A 12,717-nucleotide genomic window follows, 5' to 3' on the forward strand; every position below is an offset into this window, starting at 1 on the left:
CAGATTAAAACTATATATCAGTGGTGTTAAAAAAGCACACCTTGCATTTGAGAAAAAAACCTCAGTATAGTACTGGAATCGTGTGTCAAATGCATTATTGACATCATGGATAAACACACACCTATATTAAGAAAAAACAGGATAACTTCAGAAGCAGGTAATACAAGCACCTTAATAACATTCTGTTAAAACTATTATTTAAAAAATACATACATAAATATATTTACATCTCCAGTATTAAATTGATTCTTGAAAAATGTGTTATCTAAGCAATATTGGTAGAAATTTCCTCATGAGATTTAGAAAGGAACCAAAAGCAACTGGATCTAGATAGCAAAACAAAACAAAACAAAAAAAAAATCTGTTTATCCAAGGCACTGCAACTCTCATATTGAATCTGGATCTAGATAGCAAACAAATACATTTATCAAGGCACTGCAACTCTCATATTGAATCTAAGAGGTGAAATGACATTGGATTTTCAGCAAGAATAAATATGAATGGGCAATTTTGCACATAAGTGTTGCAGAAATATACCATAAACATGAATTAGGGCTACAAATGGGGCTACAGAGGGACAATGGAAAAGGGAGGATGAATAAAATGATTGTCGAAAAACTTTAAATTCCTATTCTTGTGTCTGAGACCAGTGTATGCACCACAAGAACAAAACACCTATGCTGGTTTCCCTTTTAAATCTAGACGTAGATGCAGTCCCTGTCTTTGGCAGTAATCTGAATACTCGGTAAGAATGTTTTTTCTCTACCTCTTAAATATCCACCAACACCAATATTCTAAAATTATATTCGAAGTCGACACAAAATATAGATTTTTTTAAGAAAAGAAAACTTAGGGAAAACTTAGTAAATATATCTCAAAGTATATTTTAAAAATTGCTCATTATTACTAGATGTCATGGAAAAATTATTTGATAGTCATGGCATTAGAAAACAGCAACAATTGTCACTTGAGGGCAGGACTCCACAAAGCTTCAGCACATGACTGTACTTATAAATCTCTAAGAGAAAAATATGTTTTGCTTTGTTTCCCAATTTGTTTGATACAGAAGTCAGTCCCAGCCCTTTTTATTTGAAAAATACTCCATGAGACTCAAGATAAATAAAATATAGGTTTCTCTGAAGAACAAAGAAGATCTATATGAATATTAGAAAATATGATTCATAATACTGAATGAAACTGAAGAACTAGAATTTCATTAGAATCATGTTTTTTTCCTTTTAAAAATTAGTGCATTATAGTTATACATGATATTTGAGTTCATTTTGACATAATTAGCATAAAATATAATTTACTCCAATTCAATCCCCAGTACACCCCTTACTCTCCACTCCTCCTACTCCCTGTTACCTTTCCTCTATTCTACTGCTCTTCCTTCTTTTAATTTATAGGTGTTTTTTTTTAAACTAGTACTTTATAGATACACATGAAAACAATGTACCATTTAATTTGATTTTTTTTGGTAAAGAATAAAGTAGCTAGAACTGGACACAGTGGCACCTGCCTATAATCCCAGCAACTCAGGAAGCTGAAGCAAGAGGATTGCAAGTTCCAGGATAGCCTCATAACTTAGTGAGGCCCTGTCTCAATGTAAAACCTAAAGGCTGAAGTTACAGCTCAGTGGTAAAGCACACCTGGGTTCAATCCTTAAAATAAAAATTTTTTTAAAAAAGAGGAAGTACATAACTAGAGTATTTTAATATGCACAAAAATTCTAATTCCTGAAATATTTCTTATACCACTTATTTTGTAACAGGAGTCAAGAGTCAAAATACCAAATCAGAACTCATCACATACACAAGCCAAGAAAATTATCTAAATCCACCTGGGACCCTAACCTAATTACTAGTTTATTGATCCCACTTGCAACTCTGTAATTTATACTTAGGAGGCAATTTTCAGTTTAGAATATAGATTCCAACAAAAGTTATACGACTGAATAAGTTTATCTTCATTTTATACTTTATTTTCTTCCAAATGCTTGCTTATATTTACAGAACTAGAACATGAAGAAAACAAGGTGAAATAACAGTATATTTCAAGCAGTTCAGCAGCATCACCTTTTCAACAGATACAAATTCACTTATACACACATCACTATGCCAAGAAAGGCACATAAGATAAATGCATCTACTCCTACTTCCTAGGTAAAAAAAAAAAAAAAAAGAAAAAGAAAAAAAATGGCTATAGATCATTTACATAAGACAACCTGGGTTTGTCCTATGATTACACTTGGCTCACAGTGCTAGAACTAATAGATAAAACTGACAGGTCAGCTTTTCTCCTATATATGAACATATGAAGAGTACTTATTAAACTGAAGATTAAGAGTTCCTCATAGGCTGTTGAAAGAGGATACAAGTGTGATAAAGAAATGCTATTATTGGGTTGGGCATGTGGCTTAGTGGTTGAGCACTTGCCTAGTATGTGTGATCCTGGGTTTAATCCCCACTATTACAAAAGAAAATAATAAAGAAACAAATAGAAAAGAAAATGCTAGTATCCATTCCATCTCAGTATTTTCATTTGGTTAAGATCAACTGAAATTAAAATTAAAATTAATAAAATCTAACTTTGAGAATACATTTTATACAAAACTCTGTTGCCTAATTTCTCTTTCAGAATCTGTATATTGCTAAACCTGTTGTCGAAAAGGTGTATTCCAAAGTTTATTTAAAGTATGCACAACACTTTCTGGATTTAGGATGACACAATTATACAAGTTGATTTTTTAAAGACAACTTAAAAATGCAAATAGCACAAATATATCTAAATATAATTTGGATGTATACACATATATATGCACTACATAAAATATGTATAATACAATTAATATATGTGCATCTATGTTTAAATTAGACATAAAATCATACTATATGGTAAACTATCCATACTCCTTCATGTAACTGGTATTCTATATCTCTGTTTATAACTCTGTTTTAAAATAGCTCTTTCCTAATACAATGTTCATTTCTCACATCGTCAAAACATAAATGCAAAAAGAATGAATGTGTTTTACAGAAAACATTAAAATGATAAAGCACTTAATCAACTGTGTGTGCTCAGGTTAAGAAGATGACAGACAGTGGATGCAACTGGATATGCCCAGTGTCTCATGTCAAGGCTCCTTTTGGTTTAGGAACATTTTTGTTAACCTCACTATCATAAATATACCTTCACATCTTCAAGCTACAAACTTTTCTTATGCAGAATGCACATAATCCATTTATTACACATAACAGAAAAACATTAAGGATAAATTGACATAGGAAATCAGGATTTGAAGAAACTATAAACTGGCATTACTCAATCAATACAGTGCTCTTCCAGGGTAAAAATGTCACTAAAATAAATGCAAACTTTCATAGAGCATTTGATTTTTCAGCCATTTAAAATATTTTTCCAGCCCCAGTTCATCATATGTTCTTATAGAAAATTATAAGGATTTATTTGGGATTTTGTTTATACTGTTTCAGATTTATTTGGCTCAGAAGTTATTAAAGATTGAGAAAAATCATAATTGGGTGATTTTTTTATAAATAAAAATAAATATTTTTTATTTATGGCCATCTTCTTTTTTTATAGCCATCTTCTCTACTACAGGAAAATATATATTAAGAGGTGCTGCAATGTTGAACTAAATCAGTCTCCAGTAGAGTAATTCAAATAGCTGAATTACCAAAATACACTCAGAGTCAATCATTAAAGGAATGGGATAAAAAACAATTCTAGGAAGGGGAATTATACACTGAATCAACCAAATTCTATGATCTGATGTTTTTATAGAGATGAGCTTTTGGTTAAAATGAACTCTGTGCTAAAGAAAATAAGAGGAGAAATTTTATAAATACAGTAAATACCTTAAGTGGGAAGAATTAAAGGAGAAGAGGCAAAGTCTCAGCTGAATTCCTTGTTTAATCATGTCCCCTTTCTTACATCCCACCTAGACTTTGTGCAGGAAGGTTTCTGGGTCACAGAATCAGCAGAGGGAGCCATATTCCATTCACACAAGAATTACACTGGTGACCTTCTCTGTGCTGTGTTCAAGAAACAATGATGAATAATATCTGCACCCAACCACAGGGAGCAAGCTGTCACCCTTCAACTTATCTGTGGCGAGAAGATGACGCAACTAAGACAGTCATTCTGACCTGCTATATGTAAAAATTGCCTTATTATACTTGGATCGCACTCCTACGTGAACTAAAATGCTCCAGTTTTCAAAATAAGTGAGAATTAAGTATTCCGGACACTTAAAACAGTCCCCCTCTGTTGATCAGTGAGATACAAAGAGAGAGAGAAACTTGTCTGTCCTTACTCAAAACTCCCTCAATTCCTCCTCCAGAGAGTTCATAGGTATCCCAATATCACTGAATACTTTCATTTAAACTGTGGCACATAAGCTAACTGCCAGAGGCACAGGTTATAGTGTCTTATTTCCCTATTATCCTTCTGTCTAAATGATTTAATAAAAATTATTAAACATCATCTTAGAATGTAGTTCACATTCAAATGCAGAGGTTTTCAGCAAATTTCAGGGCATTATGCACAATATCATGGAATAAAGCCAGCAACCACCTCGAAGTAGATTCTTGGATTAGTTAAAAGTTTAGAGAGCTATTTTTCATAATTTAAGCTCCACCAGATGACAAGAACAAATTGTTTTGTTTCCGAATTTTAACCAAATAGTTTACTTATTTATTATTTCCTCAAAATGAATTGAACCAAATGGGTCCATGCTAACATAATACTTCTGCTGACTGAAATTTAAAACACCCCCTAGCAAGTTGAGAAAAAAAATATTTTAGACTCCAAATATCTATTGGGAGTCAAAAATTAAACCTGGGCAAAATAAACTATTTCATCTTTAAAATGCATATTGTGAGTGACAGCTCTTTGCATGACATGTCTCTCTAAGCCAGCCTCTGGTGAATAGTTTATGTGAAAAATCTAAGGCCTAAGTACCAAGCTTCTGTGTAGAAATAAGATGTTGCCAAAGATAAGACTAAAATATTGGAAATGAAAATTAGAATTTTATTATCAACATTCAAAATGTACAGCACATTCAACATTCAAACAGAGATTATCTTGCTGTCCAATTTGCTTATTCTCTTTTCTTGGCTATACCTTGGCTAGGCACATGATCAACAACCTAACAAATTTTGGGCAGCTGTATTTTTCATTAATGTGGCTTTTTAAAAAAAATATAGCATGCTCCTTATAATTTTTATCACTCCTGAGTTCCAAATATGCAATCAGTTGAAAATTATGAGATACTCTTCATTAAAAATGAGTTATGTTAATGACTCCTGCAAGCCAAGACCATGTTGTTTAACTAAAATCATTCACAAGTCAAATTTTATTAATGTTGATAACACCAGAAAAGCATATTGATAGCAATTTGGCCCAGAAACAACTTATGCCACTACTTTTATGTTCAAAACAATTTCTGTACTGGCCACATGTCAGCTTGGTAGAACTGTGTGAATAAAAGAACTTAGGAACATGTGTATGTGTGGTTGTTTGTGCACATGGAAGATGTGAACATGAGAAAATATTTATAGGAATGTAATCCTTGAAAAAATATTTTGCCACATAATTATAGGTGTTTGAAGTAAAGATCTCATGAACATGTTTAAGAAAATGTAGTTTAGAAAAAATAATGATGGGTACAGGTTCAGCTAGAGATCAGCATTGCCAGATTACAGAAGACATTTGGTAAATCTACCTTCACACTGTGTGACAGAGGATAATAAATGAGATGAAGCTGTAAAGTTTTTACTATGGTGTGTGGTACACATAAATGTTGACAACTAATGTTTATATATGTAAAAAGTAGAGATATAGAGATATCCATAGAATTTATCTGCTACGTATACATGATTTTTTTTTTTTTTTTTTTTTTTGGTGGTGGTGCTGAGAATTGAACTGAGGGCCTTGTGCATGTGGACAAGCACTCTACCAACTGAGCTACATTTAATTTTATTTTTTTAGATCAGTTTTTATGCTGTGAGTCTGTTTGACTTAAAGTACTTTCTTCAAAGATTCTATGCAGCAGAGTAGAGGAGAAATTGAATTGCTAACTGTTACTATTTTTAATCTGGTAAACCAAATTAAATAATAGGAAAAATACAACAGAAGTGATAATTAATTGATGATTCCATATGCATCCTGGGATTGAGGTGTTCAAATCTCTCTGATTCTAAACATTTTCTTTCTATCCCTTCATCTTCTTTATATATGAATCTTTATTTACTCTTACCAAGAAAAATTTCAGTCTTGTATTAAACAAAAGTTTGCTTGTCCATCCAATACCCAAAATATGTAATCTTGTTGGAGGAAATGACACAATTAAATCAGATGTTGTCATATTTTAAAAAATAATAGACATGAAGATTTGCTAAACTTGGTAATATTTTTTTTTCCTGTTTAGAAACTATGCTGTCTTCAAGAATGGCTTATTTCTTAAAAAGAAAAATCATGTGATTCTATGTGGCTAGCAAATCCTACCATTCTCTTCTTTGACCATAGCAATTAGTAAATGCCTACAACTACCAAATAATAGTATTTGATTTTCCTATTCTTCTGCAGAAATAATGGGTCCAGGGGTAGTTACAGTGGAAAAAGCTGAAACTATTAAAGCCTGCTTCTATCCAAGCCAGAGGCTAACTCCTTCCATTGACTTCATGATTAAAGGACCAATGATTTATAAAGTTCCTGTTAAGCTAGTTTAGAATTTGGATTCTATCTTCTACAATTGCTAGTACTTATAGAATGCCACAGTCCCTACAATGATTTATCCATCCCAGTTTTCTGTTACTAATTTTCAATGACATTTGTTTGAACTCTAATTTCCAATGGGGGAAATATAAGAATATAACTGTTTCATAATCAATGCCCAATCCATATCCTGGATGCTACTCCATCCTGATTCCTTAAAGATCACAGGACACAACATCTATGTCCTTTCTTGTGTCCATCTTCTAAATCAAATTCTGGTGGTTTGCAAAATGTGAACAAGATTTGAGAAATAAAACTTCAATTGTGTTCTTACATAAAAATTTTGTCTAGAATTTAAAATTCTAGCAGAAAAATTTTAGAAAATCAATGAAAACAAGGGCTCAAAAACATTTACCTCAAATACAAATCATTTTAATATTTTTCTGACAATTTTATAATCATCTTTCTGACAAAGTTACTTAGCACCAACTAAATATTTAGTGAGCAATATATCAGCAAGTCATTTTAAAACTTAACTTCTTTCCCTTTTTTTGTATCAATTATCCACTAGTTTTTGTCTGCATCATAAAAATTAAATAACTATACATTTTAATCATATGCTTGAATATCACGGTTTCTTTAAAAATATGATATCAAAATACTATCATTTAGGTGTTGTTCAATGATCCATGGGCTATAATGATAAAATATAAATCTATTTCTTCTTTGAACTCATAATTTTTGTTTTAATAATAAATACATTTTGAGCTTTCTACCATGGCAAGCTCTGCATTGGAAACATAAACATATATATATTTTAAAGAATATATTGCTACCATTAGAGAAATGCAAATCAAAACTACTCTTGAGATTTCATCTCACTCCAGTCAGAATGGCAACTATTATGAAGACAAACAACAATAAGTATTGGCAAGGATGTGGGGAAAAAGCTACAGTCATACACTGCTGGTGCAGACAATATGGAAAGCAGTATGGAGATTTCTTGGAAAATTGGAATGGAACCACTATTTGACCCAGCTGTCCCTCTCCTCAGTCTACACCCACAGGACTTAAAAACAGCATACTACAGGGACACAGCCACATCAATGTTTATAGCAGCACAATTCACAATAGCTAAACTGTGGAATCAAGCTAGATTTTCTTCAATAGATAAATGGATTAAAATACACACACACACAATGGAATATTACTCAGCAATAAAGGGAATAAAATCATGGCATTTGAAGATAAATGGAAGGTGTTAGAGAAGATAATGCTAAGTGAAGTTAGCCAATCCCAAAAAACCAAATGACTAATGTTTTATCTGATATAAGGAGGCTGACTCATAGTGGGGTAGGGATGGGGAGCATGAGAGGAATAGACAAACTCTAGATAGGGCAGAGGGGTGGGAGGGGAAAAAGGGGGACGTGGGGTTTAGAAATGATGGTGGAATGTGATGGATATTATTATCCAAAGTACATGTATGAAAACACAAATTGGTGAGAATATTCTTTGTATACAACCAGAGATCTGAAAAAGTGTACTCTATTTGTGTAATAAGAATTGTAATGCATTCTGCTGTCATATATAAATAAAAATTAATCTAAAAAAATATATTGCTAAAGATAAATCACTATATTATCAATCTCAGTTTTGTGGATTGTAAAGGTAAGATTAAGAGTAGACAAACTGAGTTTAACACAGGTCTTTATATCCCCAATATGTGATTATCAATACAGGAATGACCTGCTTTGGGGAGATAGTGAATTCCTTATATGCTCTACATAATTCACCTAAAATAAATAAAGGTAATGTTCACCCTTCTAAATACATTCATTTTATGTTATTAACTTTGTTTTATAATCTGTGTTAAAATGTGAATTGAATTTCATTAGCCTTATTGGAAAAAAAATTGGAAAATAATTTTGGTATATTGTAAATGTACTTCTTTAGTTTTACATTTATTCCTGAGATAATTTCCATGGTATATTTGTAAAATTATAGTTTTTAAAAAAAAGTTTTGTTGTGGAATTTGTAAAATGCAGACAAAGTATTCCCTAATAACTGACCCAGCATGTTAGCCAACCTATAAGCCAAAGTTACTTAAGAGGAGTGGTCACAGAAAAAGATAATAGATCCATGTGTCTCTATTATGTTTAATTACCTAATTGCGAAAGGAGATTGCAGACTAAAGCAGTGATATGAAACTATTGACATAATCAGAAATAATTGTAACATTCAGCAAAAGAAAATGTTAATTACTTCAACATAAAGAAGTGTGTTTAAAAAGAAAGAGAAGATTAAATTATTCCAATTTGAGTAGAGACAGTGCTTAGAATGTTGTACTGCTATTTAATAGATTGATAGATGAATAATTGAATATCACAAGCCTATAAACTATTAGAAAAGCAAGACTAAAATAACAAAGCTAGCATTTGTAGACATGTGTGTGCAAGGACACATACACACACACACACACAAAACATATCACTGCAGAGAAAATACACAGACATTTCCAAAAGTTTCAAATAAGTTAAAACACTGACAAGTTTCACTCCCATAACAAATTACAAAAAAAAAAAGTAAATACACATGATTTCAGTGTTCCTTGTTCTTGAACTTCAAAAAAAATCGACTCTTGTTAAACATTAAAAGCAATATCAATTTATTTCTTCTTCTTATAAACTTTAATAGGAATCTGCCTACAAGCTATTCTGGTGCTTCAAATTATATCAATAAACACACGACTTAAATCATAGGAGTAAAATAAAAGTAGAATATGAGAATATAAATATATTATGTTCCATAGCACAAAATCTGCAGGGAAACTCAGTCCAAAATTAAACCCACACATCAATAATGCCAAGAAATTTGCTCTAATCTCCTTTAATCTGTAACTTCAAGGAAGCTTTAGGTATAATCATCTAAAGCATAAATATTTAAGCCACCAAAATATTTCAATTTTTATGCTTCCCATTGAGTTAGACCAGCCACATCTTCTTGACTCCTGATCAAATTAATAGCATTTTATCACAATATGATATCCTGGCAATAAAATTTTGTCAGTTTGTCCAATGGAATCATTAGCACCACCTTTCCAAATTAGTCACTATCAACCTCAGAAAAATCATGATTCTAAGACAAAGTATAATGACTCACATTATTATCAATTAATTATTAATTGTAAAATAATCTGGTTAAAATTAAGAACTCAAAGGACACTAAACTGTTTATCACTGTACCAATTTAACTTATCTCTTATTGGGCATTAAGAACTATATAGGATGGAAGAGAAAGGACAAGAGACATTCACTATGTATCTATTATAGGATAGAATTTAACCTCACAAAATCTTTTAGATATGCAATAAGTATTATCTTTTTAAAAATGATATCAATAAAAATTTCATAAACATTATACTATATTGATCTTTAGATTTCTTTCTCTTCTCCCTCTCCATTCTCCACTATTGAGACAAAGGGTTTCTGACCATAGATGAAGAGATAACAGTAAAACAAATATATTACTGTTTATCTTGGATATCATATACTAGGCTTAAGTCCCTTTAAGGAAATAGTCTCAAAATCCAGGCTTAATAAAGCAGAAAGTAAACATTTTTAAAATACATACAACTTTATATATAAGAACACAGCTAGGAAGTCTAAATTCATTTTATCTTGTACAACAAGGTCTCTATGGACTGTATCTACAGTTATTGTAGATTTGGCTCACCAGAAACAGACACTAAGACAAGGACTTGAGCACAAGGAACTTGTGAAGCAACCCCAGGGAACACTAATAGGATAGTGGAAAAGCAAGACAAAAAGCAAAGAAATGAAAATCATGGTGTGTTAAAAAAGGAAAGCAAAGAAAACCTGGAGCCTTTGTGATACTATTTTAGAGCATCATACAAAACTCTTCCATCCAAAGAGTAAGAAGTCTGCTCTAGCATCCACTCACACCAGCTATCATTGGTTGGGAGCATTCACTCCTGCACAATCAAGGCTGTGAAGAAACTCTTCAAAGGCCAAGATTTGCAGGAAAACGCTGGAAACGTATAGGAGTAGAATAGAACATGCATGCAGGTTCCTGGGCACTGAGATGCAGGCAGGGAACTAAGAGCATCTACTGTAGGCATACAGTAAATGCTTTAAAATAGTTACTGAGTAAGGGCACTCTTGTTCATTGCTGGTGGGACTGCAAATTGGTGCAGCCAATTTGGAAAGCAGTATGGAGATTTCTCGGAAAGCTGCGAATGGAACCACCATTTGACCCAGCTATTCCCCTTCTCGGTCTATTCCCTAAAGCCCTAACAAGAGCATGCTACAGGGACACTGCTACATCGATGTTCATAGCAGCTCAATTCACGATAGCAAGACTGTGGAACCAGCCTAGATGCCCTTCAATAGATGAATGGATAAAAAAAAATGTGACATTTATACACTATGGAGTATTACTCTGCATTAAAAAATGACAAAATCATAGAATTTGGAGGGAAATGGATGGCATTAGAGCAGATTATGCTAAGTGAAGCTAGTCAATCTTTAAAAAACAAATACCAAATGACTCCTTTGATATAAGGGGTGTAAACAAGGACAGGGTAGGGACGAAGAGCTTGAGAAGAATATTTACAGTAAACAGGGATGAGAGGTGGGCGGGAAAGGGAGTGAGAAGGGAAATTGCATGGAAATGGAAGGCGATCCTCAGGGTTATACAAAATGTCATATAAGAGGAAAGGAGGGGTAAGACAAGAGAATACAAATGGAAGAAATGATTTACAGTAGAAGGGGTAGAGAGAGAAAAGGGGAGGGGAGGGGAGGGGAGGGGAGGGGGGATAGTAGACAATAGGACAGACAGCAGAATACATCAGACACTAGAAAGGCAATATGTCAATCAATGGAAGGGTAACTGATGTGATACAGCAATTTGTATACGGGGTAAAAGCGGGAGTTCATAATCCACTTGAATCAAACCGTGTAATATGATGTATTAAGAACTATGTAATGTTATGAACGACCAATAAAAAAAAAAAAAAAAAAAAAAAGAACTATGTAATGTTATGAACGACCAATTAAAAAAAAAATAGTTACTGACCACATAATTAAGTCAACTAAATAATTTTCAGCACTGACCAGCTAGATGAATGACTTCGCTAAGGCTTTGGGTTCCTCCTCTGTAAATGATGAGTTGGTTGATAAATATGGTCTCTAGAATACTTCCATTTGTATGTTGTGATGTTTCCACTGAGTGATTGTTTTGTTTAGATCACAGAAGCAGTCTTAGTATCTAGATCTATCTATTGTTTTCTGTGAGCCTTTGATTAGTATGCTTCTTTTTTGTGTGTGCACATTCAACAGAATGCAGAGATGTCATTCTGTTTTGAGAAACAAAGGCAAAGTTTTTCCTTTTTATTTGAAATCTCTGACATCTTCTATAGAAGCATATACAACTGGAAGACCAACCTCTAATCATTGTTTTTCTTTTGATCTTAAAAGGTCAATTCAAAGGATATTCATTTATCCTTGAAAATTATAACTGTGTTTCTGAGGAATAGCTGTTTAAGATAACATTCTCAACCTCTTTATACCTATCATACACAATCTGGCAATCTCTCCATATGGCATATATTAATGATAGAAGATCAACCACTGCTATCTTTTATTAACATAATGAAATAACAGTCATTTATATGTAAAATAGAAATCAGGTTTTTGAAAAAAATCAAGGTTAGTGTATTTGTTCTACTTTTCTGCAAAAATAATTGCTAAAATTGTAAAGAAAGGAATGCTACTGCAGAAGAAATAAAAGGACTTTTTTTACAGGCACTCCATTCTATTTGAATAATACATAGTTGCTTTGGAAACAAGTAAAAATCCCTCTATTTCATTAGCCTAGTTTTAGTAACTGTATCTAATTAAGTTACATTTCAAAGAATGTTTTAAATTCAAACTGTTCACTGATTCAGATATAACTTTTCCC

General features: G+C 32.4%; 1 protein-coding gene across 3 annotated transcripts in view; it reads right to left on the reverse strand.

Moving 5' to 3' along the window:
• Positions 1-12,717, reverse strand: part of Cacna2d1 (calcium voltage-gated channel auxiliary subunit alpha2delta 1) — a 372,350-nt gene that overhangs the window by 186,522 nt on the left and 173,111 nt on the right. The gene's annotated exons all lie outside the window — the stretch shown is intronic.

This window comes from Urocitellus parryii, chromosome 3 (assembly GCF_045843805.1).
Source record: "Urocitellus parryii isolate mUroPar1 chromosome 3, mUroPar1.hap1, whole genome shotgun sequence".
NCBI lineage: Eukaryota > Metazoa > Chordata > Mammalia > Rodentia > Sciuridae > Urocitellus > Urocitellus parryii.